The sequence below is a fragment of the Misgurnus anguillicaudatus genome, chromosome 10 (assembly GCF_027580225.2).
Source record: "Misgurnus anguillicaudatus chromosome 10, ASM2758022v2, whole genome shotgun sequence".
Lineage (NCBI taxonomy): Eukaryota > Metazoa > Chordata > Actinopteri > Cypriniformes > Cobitidae > Misgurnus > Misgurnus anguillicaudatus.
Window position 1 is genome coordinate 4,188,067 of NC_073346.2, and position 13,177 is coordinate 4,201,243.

Consider the following 13,177-nt stretch of genomic DNA (forward strand, 5'->3'; position numbering starts at 1 on the left):
GAGTAATAGAAACAATTAGGTGCAAACAGTGCATTCAGTCCTGAAAAGGAATTAAACTGTCATTAAGCAGCCAGGCGGCCGTGGGAAAGAAGCTCAGGCGATGCCGGGATTTTGCAGTTCTCGGGAGCCGAAGCCTTCTACCTGAAGGGAGCAGCTGAAACATGGTACAGCCTGGATGAGATGGGTCAGACATAATTTTTCTTGCCCTTCTCACAGCCCTGAGGTTGTGAAGGGATTCCAGAGAAGGTAGAGAGGTGTTGATAACTCTCTCTGCCGAGCGGATCACCCGCTGCAGCTTGGCCTTGTCCTTGGCTGCTGCAGCAGGGAACCATGTAATTATTGATTGTGTAATAATGGATTTAATGATGGCAGAGTAAAACCGGATTAATATTTAATAATGAAGTTTTGCAGCTGGCCTCCAGAATCCAGCTGTCTTCTCCAAGCATGACTTCCCAGGTTTCTGGCGTTGGGCCAGTGGCGCAATGGATAACGCGTCTGACTACGGATCAGAAGATTCTAGGTTCGACTCCTGGCTGGCTCGATCCTGTTTTTACTCCTTCCTCCCACACGTTGGGTGTCTGCTGTCCTGCGTCAACATGCCTCAGTAGAGCAGAGGACGCACACCAGGCTCTGATTGCTCAGATGGCGGAGCGCAGGACTGCAGGCAGGCAATTTAGCCGTCCAACCTTAGGTCGATGGGCCGGAGGCAGTGAAGCTTTGCCTCTTGGAGGTGCTGCGATCCTTGCCTTCGAAGCCAGCGTTGCGCATAACCCGGCCGGTGAAAAAGGCAAGCGCACGTCAAAAGAGCGTTCCCTGACCGGGAATCGAACCCGGGCCGCGGCGGTGAGAGCGCCGAATCCTAGCCACTAGACCACCAGGGAGGACACGCTGGCCTTCAGGCCGTGGATGCCTGGCACACTGTGCGGAAGGAAAACGGGGCTAAAGTCTCAAACTAGTCGACAAAAGGGCACCCTGCCCCGTGTGAGGCTCGAACTCACGACCTTCAGATTATGAGACTGACGCGCTGCCTAACTGCGCCAACGAGGCACGCCCAGACTGACGTCTCCCGGGTGGCCCCTTGCGTCTGGTTGCGTGGCATTTTGTGCGCCACCAGCGAGGAAACTCCTGCGAGGAGAGCACGACTGGGCTTCTTGCACTCTGGCTACCCACACTGAGGACCTTCTCGTTCTTAATATGTTACACGTACAGAAACAACTTCAAGGAGACACAGAGGGGCTATGTCATGCCCAGGATTCCTATCGTCTTTTAAATGGTGTCGAGAATGGCACGCCTGCCGTTGCTGGACGATCTTGGCGCACATGCTCTCAGGCTAGATAAAACCCATTATAAATAAACACTTACATTTGACACATTTGACACAGCTGACAGATTAATGGAATAACGTTACATATCCACAATGCAAAGTCCCAGTTATTCAGTGATCACGTGTTTGGCTCGTCTTTAGCCTCATTATCTAGTAGAAAAACTTAAATTGTGCTAAAGTTGAAAGACTGTCCTATGTAAGTTGGTGACGTGTTCCACGTATTAGAGTCTGTTAAAGTAAAAGCTCTGCGGCCATTGCCTGTGGCAGTAAACTGTACTTCGCACTCACCTCTTGAAGAATCTCTTGTTTGCCTTGTGTGCTCGAGACACAATGCCACCGGTTCTTTTAAGGATGTCGCCGCCGTATGGTTAACTGTTGTCTACATTAGAAGGCAACTGCGAACCATAAAAAGGCCCTGAGACGTACAGAGATGGCGCTTTTTCGCTAAATTGCAATGCCGGCGTCCATCCGCATTTGATCAAGTATTTTCATTGCGCGTTCAAGTAGAACGAGCAGGGTCTGAGAATGGCGATTCCTTTTTGTGACCCTGTTCTAAAACAGTATGATCAAGGGGGAAAGGATCATTGAATGCAAAACCACTTTGACAGCATCCGTTACAGGGCATATGGAGACGGGCTGCGTGTGCTTTTGGCAAATGAAAGGCTTCGGGCACATTGTTCCTCATTTCGAAAAATCCACATTCGTCACTATTTCAAGGCGTTTGTGAAGAAATAAATAAGAATTAAAGATGAGCTGCATGAAGGCAATAAAATCGTGAGTCATTCCAAAAGTTACACCGGCACATTCGCTGAGGAGCGCAATCGACTCGCTCGGGCCAGCTGGGGTGGTCAGGATGGCCGAGCGGTCTAAGGCGCAGCGTTCAGGTCGCAGTCTCCTCTGGGGGCTTGGGTTCGAATCCCACTTCTGACATTCTTTTGCCTTTGTTGTAGCCACCCGTGCTGTGTATCGCGCTTTCTTCCGAGGGAGCGTCCTTTTCAAAGACGCCAGGAGACAGGCACGCGGGGGACGACCCGGTTTCCCATTTTGGTAGAGATGAAGGTTCAAGGTTCAATTTATTGCAATATAGTGTCAAACACAATTGGAATTCTTTACAGCCAGTCACGCATGGATGTAATGTGGCAAACGAAACATTAAGACAGAACAAGATATGACAATACACAGTCATATGGAAGGTGAATGGAAGGTGCTAAGAGTAATAATGATACTTACACTAATACTGAATGATAAAAGTAGGAGTAATAGAAACAATAAAGTGCAAACAGTGCATTCAGTCCTGAAAAGGAATTGAACTGTCATTAAGCAGCCAGGCGGCCGTGGGAAAGAAGCTCAGGCGATGCCGGGATTTTGCAGTTCTCGGGAGCCGAAGCCTTCTACCTGAAGGGAGCAGCTGAAACATGGTACAGCCTGGATGAGATGGGTCAGACATAATTTTTCTTGCCCTTCTCACAGCCCTGAGGTTGTGAAGGGATTCCAGAGAAGGTAGAGAGGTGTTGATCACTCTCTCTGCCGAGCGGATCACCCGCTGCAGCTTGGCCTTGTCCTTGGCTGCTGCAGCAGGGAACCATGTAATTATTGATTGTGTAATAATGGATTTAATGATGGCAGAGTAAAACCGGATTAATATTTAATAATGAAGTTTTGCAGCTGGCCTCCAGAATCCAGCTGTCTTCTCCAAGCATGACTTCCCTGGTTTCTGGCGTTGGGCCAGTGGCGCAATGGATAACGCGTCTGACTACGGATCAGAAGATTCTAGGTTCGACTCCTGGCTGGCTCGATCCTGTTTTTACTCCTTCCTCCCACACGTTGGGTGTCTGCTGTCCTGCGTCAACATGCCTCAGTAGAGCAGAGGACGCACACCAGGCTCTGATTGCTCAGATGGCGGAGTGCAGGACTGCAGGCAGGCAATTTAGCCGTCCAACCTTAGGTCGATGGGCCGGAGGCAGTGAAGCTTTGCCTCTTGGAGGTGCTGCGATCCTTGCCTTCGAAGCCAGCGTTGCGCATAACCCGGCCGGTGAAAAAGGCAAGCGCACGTCAAAAGAGCGTTCCCTGACCGGGAATCGAACCCGGGCCGCTGCGGTGAGAGCGCCGAATCCTAGCCACTAGACCACCAGGGAGGACACGCTGGCCTTCAGGCCGTGGATGCCTGGCACACTGTGCGGAAGGAAAACGGGGCTAAAGTCTCAAACTAGTCGACAAAAGAGCACCCTGCCCCGTGTGAGGCTCGAACTCACGACCTTCAGATTATGAGACTGACGCGCTGCCTAACTGCGCCAACGAGGCACGCCCAGACCGACGTCTCCCGGGTGGCCCCTTGCGTCTGGTTGCGTGGCATTTTGTGCGCCACCAGCGAGGAAACTCCTGCGAGGAGAGCACGACTGGGCTTCTTGCACTCTGGCTACCCACACTGAGGACCTTCTCGTTCTTAATATGTTACACGTACAGAAACAACTTCAAGGAGACACAGAGGGGCTATGTCATGCCCAGGATTCCTATCGTCTTTTAAATGGTGTCGAGAATGGCACGCCTGCCGTTGCTGGACGATCTTGGCGCACATGCTCTCAGGCTAGATAAAACCCATTATAAATAAACACTTACATTTGACACATTTGACACAGCTGACAGATTAATGGAATAACGTTACATATCCACAATGCAAAGTCCCAGTTATTCAGTGATCACGTGTTTGGCTCGTCTTTAGCCTCATTATCTAGTAGAAAAACTTAAATTGTGCTAAAGTTGAAAGACTGTCCTATGTAAGTTGGTGACGTGTTCCACGTATTAGAGTCTGTTAAAGTAAAAGCTCTGCGGCCATTGCCTGTGGCAGTAAACTGTACTTCGCACTCACCTCTTGAAGAATCTCTTGTTTGCCTTGTGTGCTCGAGACACAATGCCACCGGTTCTTTTAAGGATGTCGCCGCCATATGGTTAACTGTTGTCTACATTAGAAGGCAACTGCGAACCATAAAAAAGCCCTGAGACGTACAGAGATGGCGCTTTTTCGCTAAATTGCAATGCCGGCGTCCATCCGCATTTGATCAAGTATTTTCATTGCGCGTTCAAGTAGAACGAGCAGGGTCTGAGAATGGCGATTCCTTTTTGTGACCCTGTTCTAAAACAGTATGATCAAGGGGGAAAGGATCATTGAATGCAAAACCACTTTGACAGCATCCGTTACAGGGCATATGGAGACGGGCTGCGTGTGCTTTTGGCAAATGAAAGGCTTCGGGCACATTGTTCCTCAGTTCGAAAAATCCACATTCGTCACTATTTCAAGGCGTTTGTGAAGAAATAAATAAGAATTAAAGATGACCTGCATGAAGGCAATAAAATCGTGAGTCATTCCAAAAGTTACACCGGCACATTCGCTGAGGAGCGCAATCGACTCGCTCGGGCCAGCTGGGGTGGTCAGGATGGCCGAGCGGTCTAAGGCGCTGCGTTCAGGTCGCAGTCTCCTCTGGAGGCGTGGGTCCGAATCCCACTTCTGACATTCTGTTGCCTTTGTTGTAGCCACCCGTGCTGTGTATCGCGCTTTCTTCCGAGGGAGCGTCCTTTTCAAAGACGCCAGGAGACAGGCACGCGGGGGACGACCCGGTTTCCCATTTTGGTAGAGATGAAGGTTCAAGGTTCAATTTATTGCAATATAGTGTCAAACACAATTGGAATTCTTTACAGCCAGTCACGCATGGATGTAATGTGGCAAACGAAACATTAAGACAGAACAAGATATGACAATACACAGTCATATGGAAGGTGAATGGAAGGTGCTAAGAGTAATAATGATACTTACACTAATACTGAATGATAAAAGTAGGAGTAATAGAAACAATAAAGTGCAAACAGTGCATTCAGTCCTGAAAAGGAATTAAACTGTCATTAAGCAGCCAGGCGGCCGTGGGAAAGAAGCTCAGGCGATGCCGGGATTTTGCAGTTCTCGGGAGCCGAAGCCTTCTACCTGAAGGGAGCAGCTGAAACATGGTACAGCCTGGATGAGATGGGTCAGACATAATTTTTCTTGCCCTTCTCACAGCCCTGAGGTTGTGAAGGGATTCCAGAGAAGGTAGAGAGGTGTTGATAACTCTCTCTGCCGAGCGGATCACCCGCTGCAGCTTGGCCTTGTCCTTGGCTGCTGCAGCAGGGAACCATGTAATTATTGATTGTGTAATAATGGATTTAATGATGGCAGAGTAAAACCGGATTAATATTTAATAATGAAGTTTTGCAGCTGGCCTCCAGAATCCAGCTGTCTTCTCCAAGCATGACTTCCCAGGTTTCTGGCGTTGGGCCAGTGGCGCAATGGATAACGCGTCTGACTACGGATCAGAAGATTCTAGGTTCGACTCCTGGCTGGCTCGATCCTGTTTTTACTCCTTCCTCCCACACGTTGGGTGTCTGCTGTCCTGCGTCAACATGCCTCAGTAGAGCAGAGGACGCACACCAGGCTCTGATTGCTCAGATGGCGGAGCGCAGGACTGCAGGCAGGCAATTTAGCCGTCCAACCTTAGGTCGATGGGCCGGAGGCAGTGAAGCTTTGCCTCTTGGAGGTGCTGCGATCCTTGCCTTCGAAGCCAGCGTTGCGCATAACCCGGCCGGTGAAAAAGGCAAGCGCACGTCAAAAGAGCGTTCCCTGACCGGGAATCGAACCCGGGCCGCGGCGGTGAGAGCGCCGAATCCTAGCCACTAGACCACCAGGGAGGACACGCTGGCCTTCAGGCCGTGGATGCCTGGCACACTGTGCGGAAGGAAAACGGGGCTAAAGTCTCAAACTAGTCGACAAAAGGGCACCCTGCCCCGTGTGAGGCTCGAACTCACAACCTTCAGATTATGAGACTGACGCGCTGCCTAACTGCGCCAACGAGGCACGCCCAGACTGACGTCTCCCGGGTGGCCCCTTGCGTCTGGTTGCGTGGCATTTTGTGCGCCACCAGCGAGGAAACTCCTGCGAGGAGAGCACGACTGGGCTTCTTGCACTCTGGCTACCCACACTGAGGACCTTCTCGTTCTTAATATGTTACACGTACAGAAACAACTTCAAGGAGACACAGAGGGGCTATGTCATGCCCAGGATTCCTATCGTCTTTTAAATGGTGTCGAGAATGGCACGCCTGCCGTTGCTGGACGATCTTGGCGCACATGCTCTCAGGCTAGATAAAACCCATTATAAATAAACACTTACATTTGACACATTTGACACAGCTGACAGATTAATGGAATAACGTTACATATCCACAATGCAAAGTCCCAGTTATTCAGTGATCACGTGTTTGGCTCGTCTTTAGCCTCATTATCTAGTAGAAAAACTTAAATTGTGCTAAAGTTGAAAGACTGTCCTATGTAAGTTGGTGACGTGTTCCACGTATTAGAGTCTGTTAAAGTAAAAGCTCTGCGGCCATTGCCTGTGGCAGTAAACTGTACTTCGCACTCACCTCTTGAAGAATCTCTTGTTTGCCTTGTGTGCTCGAGACACAATGCCACCGGTTCTTTTAAGGATGTCGCCGCCGTATGGTTAACTGTTGTCTACATTAGAAGGCAACTGCGAACCATAAAAAGGCCCTGAGACGTACAGAGATGGCGCTTTTTCGCTAAATTGCAATGCCGGCGTCCATCCGCATTTGATCAAGTATTTTCATTGCGCGTTCAAGTAGAACGAGCAGGGTCTGAGAATGGCGATTCCTTTTTGTGACCCTGTTCTAAAACAGTATGATCAAGGGGGAAAGGATCATTGAATGCAAAACCACTTTGACAGCATCCGTTACAGGGCATATGGAGACGGGCTGCGTGTGCTTTTGGCAAATGAAAGGCTTCGGGCACATTGTTCCTCATTTCGAAAAATCCACATTCGTCACTATTTCAAGGCGTTTGTGAAGAAATAAATAAGAATTAAAGATGAGCTGCATGAAGGCAATAAAATCGTGAGTCATTCCAAAAGTTACACCGGCACATTCGCTGAGGAGCGCAATCGACTCGCTCGGGCCAGCTGGGGTGGTCAGGATGGCGGAGCGGTCTAAGGCGCTGCGTTCAGGTCGCAGTCTCCTCTGGAGGCGTGGGTTTGAATCCCACTTCTGACATTCTGTTGCCTTTGTTGTAGCCACCCGTGCTGTGTATCGCGCTTTCTTCCGAGGGAGCGTCCTTTTCAAAGACGCCAGGAGACAGGCACGCGGGGGACGACCCGGTTTCCCATTTTGGTAGAGATGAAGGTTCAAGGTTCAATTTATTGCAATATAGTGTCAAACACAATTGGAATTCTTTACAGCCAGTCACGCATGGATGTAATGTGGCAAACGAAACATTAAGACAGAACAAGATATGACAATACACAGTCATATGGAAGGTGAATGGAAGGTGCTAAGAGTAATAATGATACTTACACTAATACTGAATGATAAAAGTAGGAGTACTAGAAACAATAAAGTGCAAACAGTGCATTCAGTCCTGAAAAGGAATTGAACTGTCATTAAGCAGCCAGGCGGCCGTGGGAAAGAAGCTCAGGCGATGCCGGGATTTTGCAGTTCTCGGGAGCCGAAGCCTTCTACCTGAAGGGAGCAGCTGAAACATGGTACAGCCTGGATGAGATGGGTCAGACATAATTTTTCTTGCCCTTCTCACAGCCCTGAGGTTGTGAAGGGATTCCAGAGAAGGTAGAGAGGTGTTGATCACTCTCTCTGCCGAGCGGATCACCCGCTGCAGCTTGGCCTTGTCCTTGGCTGCTGCAGCAGGGAACCATGTAATTATTGATTGTGTAATAATGGATTTAATGATGGCAGAGTAAAACCGGATTAATATTTAATAATGAAGTTTTGCAGCTGGCCTCCAGAATCCAGCTGTCTTCTCCAAGCATGACTTCCCTGGTTTCCGGCGTTGGGCCAGTGGCGCAATGGATAACGCGTCTGACTACGGATCAGAAGATTCTAGGTTCAACTCCTGGCTGGCTCGATCCTGTTTTTACTCCTTCCTCCCACACGTTGGGTGTCTGCTGTCCTGCGTCAACATGCCTCAGTAGAGCAGAGGACGCAAACCAGGCTCTGATTGCTCAGATGGCGGAGCGCAGGACTGCAGGCAGGCAATTTAGCCGTCCAACCTTAGGTCGATGGGCCGGAGGCAGTGAAGCTTTGCCTCTTGGAGGTGCTGCGATCCTTGCCTTCGAAGCCAGCGTTGCACATAACCCGGCCGGTGAAAAAGGCAAGTGCACGTCAAAAGAGCGTTCCCTGACCGGGAATCGAACCCGGGCCGCGGCGGTGAGAGCGCCGAATCCTAGCCACTAGACCACCAGGGAGGACACGCTGGCCTTCAGGCCGTGGATGCCTGGCACACTGTGCGGAAGGAAAACGGGGCTAAAGTCTCAAACTAGTCGACAAAAGGGCACACTGCCCCGTGTGAGGCTCGAACTCACGACCTTCAGATTATGAGACTGACGCGCTGCCTAACTGCGCCAACGAGGCACACCCAGCCCGACGGCTCCTGGGTGGCCCCTTGCGTCTGGTTGCGTGGCATTTTGTGCGCCACCAGCGAGGAAACTCCTGCGAGGAGAGCACGACTGGGCTTCTTGCACTCTGGCTACCCACACTGAGGACCTTCTCGTTCTTAATATGTTACACGTACAGAAACAACTTCAAGGAGACACAGAGGGGCTATGTCATGCCCAGGATTCCTATCGTCTTTTAAATGGTGTCGAGAATGGCACGCCTGCCGTTGCTGGACGATCTTGGCGCACATGCTCTCAGGCTAGATAAAACCCATTATAAATAAACACTTACATTTGACACATTTGACACAGCTGACAGATTAATGGAATAACGTTACATATCCACAATGCAAAGTCCCAGTTATTCAGTGATCACGTGTTTGGCTCGTCTTTAGCCTCATTATCTAGTAGAAAAACTTAAATTGTGCTAAAGTTGAAAGACTGTCCTATGTAAGTTGGTGACGTGTTCCACGTATTAGAGTCTGTTAAAGTAAAAGCTCTGCGGCCATTGCCTGTGGCAGTAAACTGTACTTCGCACTCACCTCTTGAAGAATCTCTTGTTTGCCTTGTGTGCTCGAGACACAATGCCACCGGTTCTTTTAAGGATGTCGCCGCCGTATGGTTAACTGTTGTCTACATTAGAAGGCAACTGCGAACCATAAAAAAGCCCTGAGACGTACAGAGATGGCGCTTTTTCGCTAAATTGCAATGCCGGCGTCCATCCGCATTTGATCAAGTATTTTCATTGCGCGTTCAAGTAGAAACGAGCAGGGTCTGAGAATGGCGATTCCTTTTTGTGACCCTGTTCTAAAACAGTATGATCAAGGGGGAAAGGATCATTGAATGCAAAACCACTTTGACAGCATCCGTTACAGGGCATATGGAGACGGGCTGCGTGTGCTTTTGGCAAATGAAAGGCTTCGGGCACATTGTTCCTCATTTCGAAAAATCCACATTCGTCACTATTTCAAGGCGTTTGTGAAGAAATAAATAAGAATTAAAGATGACCTGCATGAAGGCAATAAAATCGTGAGTCATTCCAAAAGTTACACCGGCACATTCGCTGAGGAGCGCAATCGACTCGCTCGGGCCAGCTGGGGTGGTCAGGATGGCCGAGCGGTCTAAGGCGCTGCGTTCAGGTCGCAGTCTCCTCTGGAGGCGTGGGTCCGAATCCCACTTCTGACATTCTGTTGCCTTTGTTGTAGCCACCCGTGCTGTGTATCGCGCTTTCTTCCGAGGGAGCGTCCTTTTCAAAGACGCCAGGAGACAGGCACGCGGGGGACGACCCGGTTTCCCATTTTGGTAGAGATGAAGGTTCAAGGTTCAATTTATTGCAATATAGTGTCAAACACAATTGGAATTCTTTACAGCCAGTCACGCATGGATGTAATGTGGCAAACGAAACATTAAGACAGAACAAGATATGACAATACACAGTCATATGGAAGGTGAATGGAAGGTGCTAAGAGTAATAATGATACTTACACTAATACTGAATGATAAAAGTAGGAGTAATAGAAACAATAAAGTGCAAACAGTGCATTCAGTCCTGAAAAGGAATTAAACTGTCATTAAGCAGCCAGGCGGCCATGGGAAAGAAGCTCAGGCGATGCCGGGATTTTGCAGTTCTCGGGAGCCGAAGCCTTCTACCTGAAGGGAGCAGCTGAAACATGGTACAGCCTGGATGAGATGGGTCAGACATAATTTTTCTTGCCCTTCTCACAGCCCTGAGGTTGTGAAGGGATTCCAGAGAAGGTAGAGAGGTGTTGATCACTCTCTCTGCCGAGCGGATCACCCGCTGCAGCTTGGCCTTGTCCTTGGCTGCTGCAGCAGGGAACCATGTAATTATTGATTGTGTAATAATGGATTTAATGATGGCAGAGTAAAACCGGATTAATATTTAATAATGAAGTTTTGCAGCTGGCCTCCAGAATCCAGCTGTCTTCTCCAAGCATGACTTCCCAGGTTTCTGGCGTTGGGCCAGTGGCGCAATGGATAACCCGTCTGACTACGGATCAGAAGATTCTAGGTTCGACTCCTGGCTGGCTCGATCCTGTTTTTACTCCTTCCTCCCACACGTTGGGTGTCTGCTGTCCTGCGTCAACATGCCTCAGTAGAGCAGAGGACGCACACCAGGCTCTGATTGCTCAGATGGCGGAGCGCAGGACTGCAGGCAGGCAATTTAGCCGTCCAACCTTAGGTCGATGGGCCGGAGGCAGTGAAGCTTTGCCTCTTGGAGGTGCTGCGATCCTTGCCTTCGAAGCCAGCGTTGCGCATAACCCGGCCGGTGAAAAAGGCAAGCGCACGTCAAAAGAGCGTTCCCTGACCGGGAATCGAACCCGGGCCGCGGCGGTGAGAGCGCCGAATCCTAGCCACTAGACCACCAGGGAGGACACGCTGGCCTTCAGGCCGTGGATGCCTGGCACACTGTGCGGAAGGAAAACGGGGCTAAAGTCTCAAACTAGTCGACAAAAGGGCACCCTGCCCCGTGTGAGGCTCGAACTCACGACCTTCAGATTATGAGACTGACGCGCTGCCTAACTGCGCCAACGAGGCACGCCCAGACCGACGTCTCCCGGGTGGCCCCTTGCGTCTGGTTGCGTGGCATTTTGTGCGCCACCAGCGAGGAAACTCCTGCGAGGAGAGCACGACTGGGCTTCTTGCACTCTGGCTACCCACACTGAGGACCTTCTCGTTCTTAATATGTTACACGTACAGAAACAACTTCAAGGAGACACAGAGGGGCTATGTCATGCCCAGGATTCCTATCGTCTTTTAAATGGTGTCGAGAATGGCACGCCTGCCGTTGCTGGACGATCTTGGCGCACATGCTCTCAGGCTAGATAAAACCCATTATAAATAAACACTTACATTTGACACATTTGACACAGCTGACAGATTAATGGAATAACGTTACATATCCACAATGCAAAGTCCCAGTTATTCAGTGATCACGTGTTTGGCTCGTCTTTAGCCTCATTATCTAGTAGAAAAACTTAAATTGTGCTAAAGTTGAAAGACTGTCCTATGTAAGTTGGTGACGTGTTCCACGTATTAGAGTCTGTTAAAGTAAAAGCTCTGCGGCCATTGCCTGTGGCAGTAAACTGTACTTCGCACTCACCTCTTGAAGAATCTCTTGTTTGCCTTGTGTGCTCGAGACACAATGCCACCGGTTCTTTTAAGGATGTCGCCGCCGTATGGTTAACTGTTGTCAACATTAGAAGGCAACTGCGAACCATAAAAAGGCCCTGAGACGTACAGAGATGGCGCTTTTTCGCTAAATTGCAATGCCGGCGTCCATCCGCATTTGATCAAGTATTTTCATTGCGCGTTCAAGTAGAACGAGCAGGGTCTGAGAATGGCGATTCCTTTTTGTGACCCTGTTCTAAAACAGTATGATCAAGGGGGAAAGGATCATTGAATGCAAAACCACTTTGACAGCATCCGTTACAGGGCATATGGAGACGGGCTGCGTGTGCTTTTGGCAAATGAAAGGCTTCGGGCACATTGTTCCTCATTTCGAAAAATCCACATTCGTCACTATTTCAAGGCGTTTGTGAAGAAATAAATAAGAATTAAAGATGAGCTGCATGAAGGCAATAAAATCGTGAGTCATTCCAAAAGTTACACCGGCACATTCGCTGAGGAGCGCAATCGACTCGCTCGGGCCAGCTGGGGTGGTCAGGATGGCCGAGCGGTCTAAGGCGCTGCGTTCAGGTCGCAGTCTCCTCTGGAGGCGTGGTTTCGAATCCCACTTCTGACATTCTTATGCCTTTGTTGTAGCCACCCGTGCTGTGTATCGCGCTTTCTTCCGAGGGAGCGTCCTTTTCAAAGACGCCAGGAGACAGGCACGCGGGGGACGACCCGGTTTCCCATTTTGGTAGAGATGAAGGTTCAAGGTTCAATTTATTGCAATATAGTGTCAAACACAATTGGAATTCTTTACAGCCAGTCACGCATGGATGTAATGTGGCAAACGAAACATTAAGACAGAACAAGATATGACAATACACAGTCATATGGAAGGTGAATGGAAGGTGCTAAGAGTAATAATGATACTTACACTAATACTGAATGATAAAAGTAGGAGTAATAGAAACAATAAAGTGCAAACAGTGCATTCAGTCCTGAAAAGGAATTGAACTGTCATTAAGCAGCCAGGCGGCCGTGGGAAAGAAGCTCAGGCGATGCCGGGATTTTGCAGTTCTCGGGAGCCGAAGCCTTCTACCTGAAGGGAGCAGCTGAAACATGGTACAGCCTGGATGAGATGGGTCAGACATAATTTTTCTTGCCCTTCTCACAGCCCTGAGGTTGTGAAGGGATTCCAGAGAAGGTAGAGAGGTGTTGATCACTCTCTCTGCCGAGCGGATCAC

The 13,177-nt window shown here is 49.6% G+C and overlaps 18 non-coding genes across 18 annotated transcripts; 9 read left to right on the forward strand and 9 right to left on the reverse strand.

The window, feature by feature from the left end:
- The first annotated feature begins 468 nt into the window (after positions 1-468).
- On the forward strand, positions 469-541 carry trnar-acg (transfer RNA arginine (anticodon ACG)). The gene has a single exon. It is a non-coding gene; the product is annotated as a tRNA-Arg (tRNA).
- A 268-nt stretch (positions 542-809) lies between these two features.
- On the reverse strand, positions 810-881 carry trnae-cuc (transfer RNA glutamic acid (anticodon CUC)). Its single transcript has one exon. It is a non-coding gene; the product is annotated as a tRNA-Glu (tRNA).
- Positions 882-973: 92 nt separating this feature from the next.
- trnam-cau (transfer RNA methionine (anticodon CAU)) lies at positions 974-1,047 on the reverse strand. Its single transcript has one exon. It is a non-coding gene; the product is annotated as a tRNA-Met (tRNA).
- Positions 1,048-2,171: 1,124 nt separating this feature from the next.
- Positions 2,172-2,254, forward strand: trnal-cag (transfer RNA leucine (anticodon CAG)). The gene has a single exon. It is a non-coding gene; the product is annotated as a tRNA-Leu (tRNA).
- A 792-nt stretch (positions 2,255-3,046) lies between these two features.
- trnar-acg (transfer RNA arginine (anticodon ACG)) lies at positions 3,047-3,119 on the forward strand. The gene has a single exon. It is a non-coding gene; the product is annotated as a tRNA-Arg (tRNA).
- Positions 3,120-3,551: 432 nt separating this feature from the next.
- trnam-cau (transfer RNA methionine (anticodon CAU)) lies at positions 3,552-3,625 on the reverse strand. Its single transcript has one exon. It is a non-coding gene; the product is annotated as a tRNA-Met (tRNA).
- Positions 3,626-4,749: 1,124 nt separating this feature from the next.
- trnal-cag (transfer RNA leucine (anticodon CAG)) lies at positions 4,750-4,832 on the forward strand. Its single transcript has one exon. It is a non-coding gene; the product is annotated as a tRNA-Leu (tRNA).
- Positions 4,833-5,624: 792 nt separating this feature from the next.
- trnar-acg (transfer RNA arginine (anticodon ACG)) lies at positions 5,625-5,697 on the forward strand. Its single transcript has one exon. It is a non-coding gene; the product is annotated as a tRNA-Arg (tRNA).
- A 268-nt stretch (positions 5,698-5,965) lies between these two features.
- On the reverse strand, positions 5,966-6,037 carry trnae-cuc (transfer RNA glutamic acid (anticodon CUC)). Its single transcript has one exon. It is a non-coding gene; the product is annotated as a tRNA-Glu (tRNA).
- Positions 6,038-6,129: 92 nt separating this feature from the next.
- trnam-cau (transfer RNA methionine (anticodon CAU)) lies at positions 6,130-6,203 on the reverse strand. The gene has a single exon. It is a non-coding gene; the product is annotated as a tRNA-Met (tRNA).
- A 1,124-nt stretch (positions 6,204-7,327) lies between these two features.
- Positions 7,328-7,410, forward strand: trnal-cag (transfer RNA leucine (anticodon CAG)). The gene has a single exon. It is a non-coding gene; the product is annotated as a tRNA-Leu (tRNA).
- Positions 7,411-8,202: 792 nt separating this feature from the next.
- trnar-acg (transfer RNA arginine (anticodon ACG)) lies at positions 8,203-8,275 on the forward strand. Its single transcript has one exon. It is a non-coding gene; the product is annotated as a tRNA-Arg (tRNA).
- Positions 8,276-8,543: 268 nt separating this feature from the next.
- On the reverse strand, positions 8,544-8,615 carry trnae-cuc (transfer RNA glutamic acid (anticodon CUC)). The gene has a single exon. It is a non-coding gene; the product is annotated as a tRNA-Glu (tRNA).
- Positions 8,616-8,707: 92 nt separating this feature from the next.
- Positions 8,708-8,781, reverse strand: trnam-cau (transfer RNA methionine (anticodon CAU)). Its single transcript has one exon. It is a non-coding gene; the product is annotated as a tRNA-Met (tRNA).
- Positions 8,782-9,906: 1,125 nt separating this feature from the next.
- trnal-cag (transfer RNA leucine (anticodon CAG)) lies at positions 9,907-9,989 on the forward strand. Its single transcript has one exon. It is a non-coding gene; the product is annotated as a tRNA-Leu (tRNA).
- Positions 9,990-11,122: 1,133 nt separating this feature from the next.
- trnae-cuc (transfer RNA glutamic acid (anticodon CUC)) lies at positions 11,123-11,194 on the reverse strand. Its single transcript has one exon. It is a non-coding gene; the product is annotated as a tRNA-Glu (tRNA).
- Positions 11,195-11,286: 92 nt separating this feature from the next.
- On the reverse strand, positions 11,287-11,360 carry trnam-cau (transfer RNA methionine (anticodon CAU)). The gene has a single exon. It is a non-coding gene; the product is annotated as a tRNA-Met (tRNA).
- Positions 11,361-12,484: 1,124 nt separating this feature from the next.
- Positions 12,485-12,567, forward strand: trnal-cag (transfer RNA leucine (anticodon CAG)). The gene has a single exon. It is a non-coding gene; the product is annotated as a tRNA-Leu (tRNA).
- The last annotated feature ends 610 nt before the right edge of the window (positions 12,568-13,177 follow it).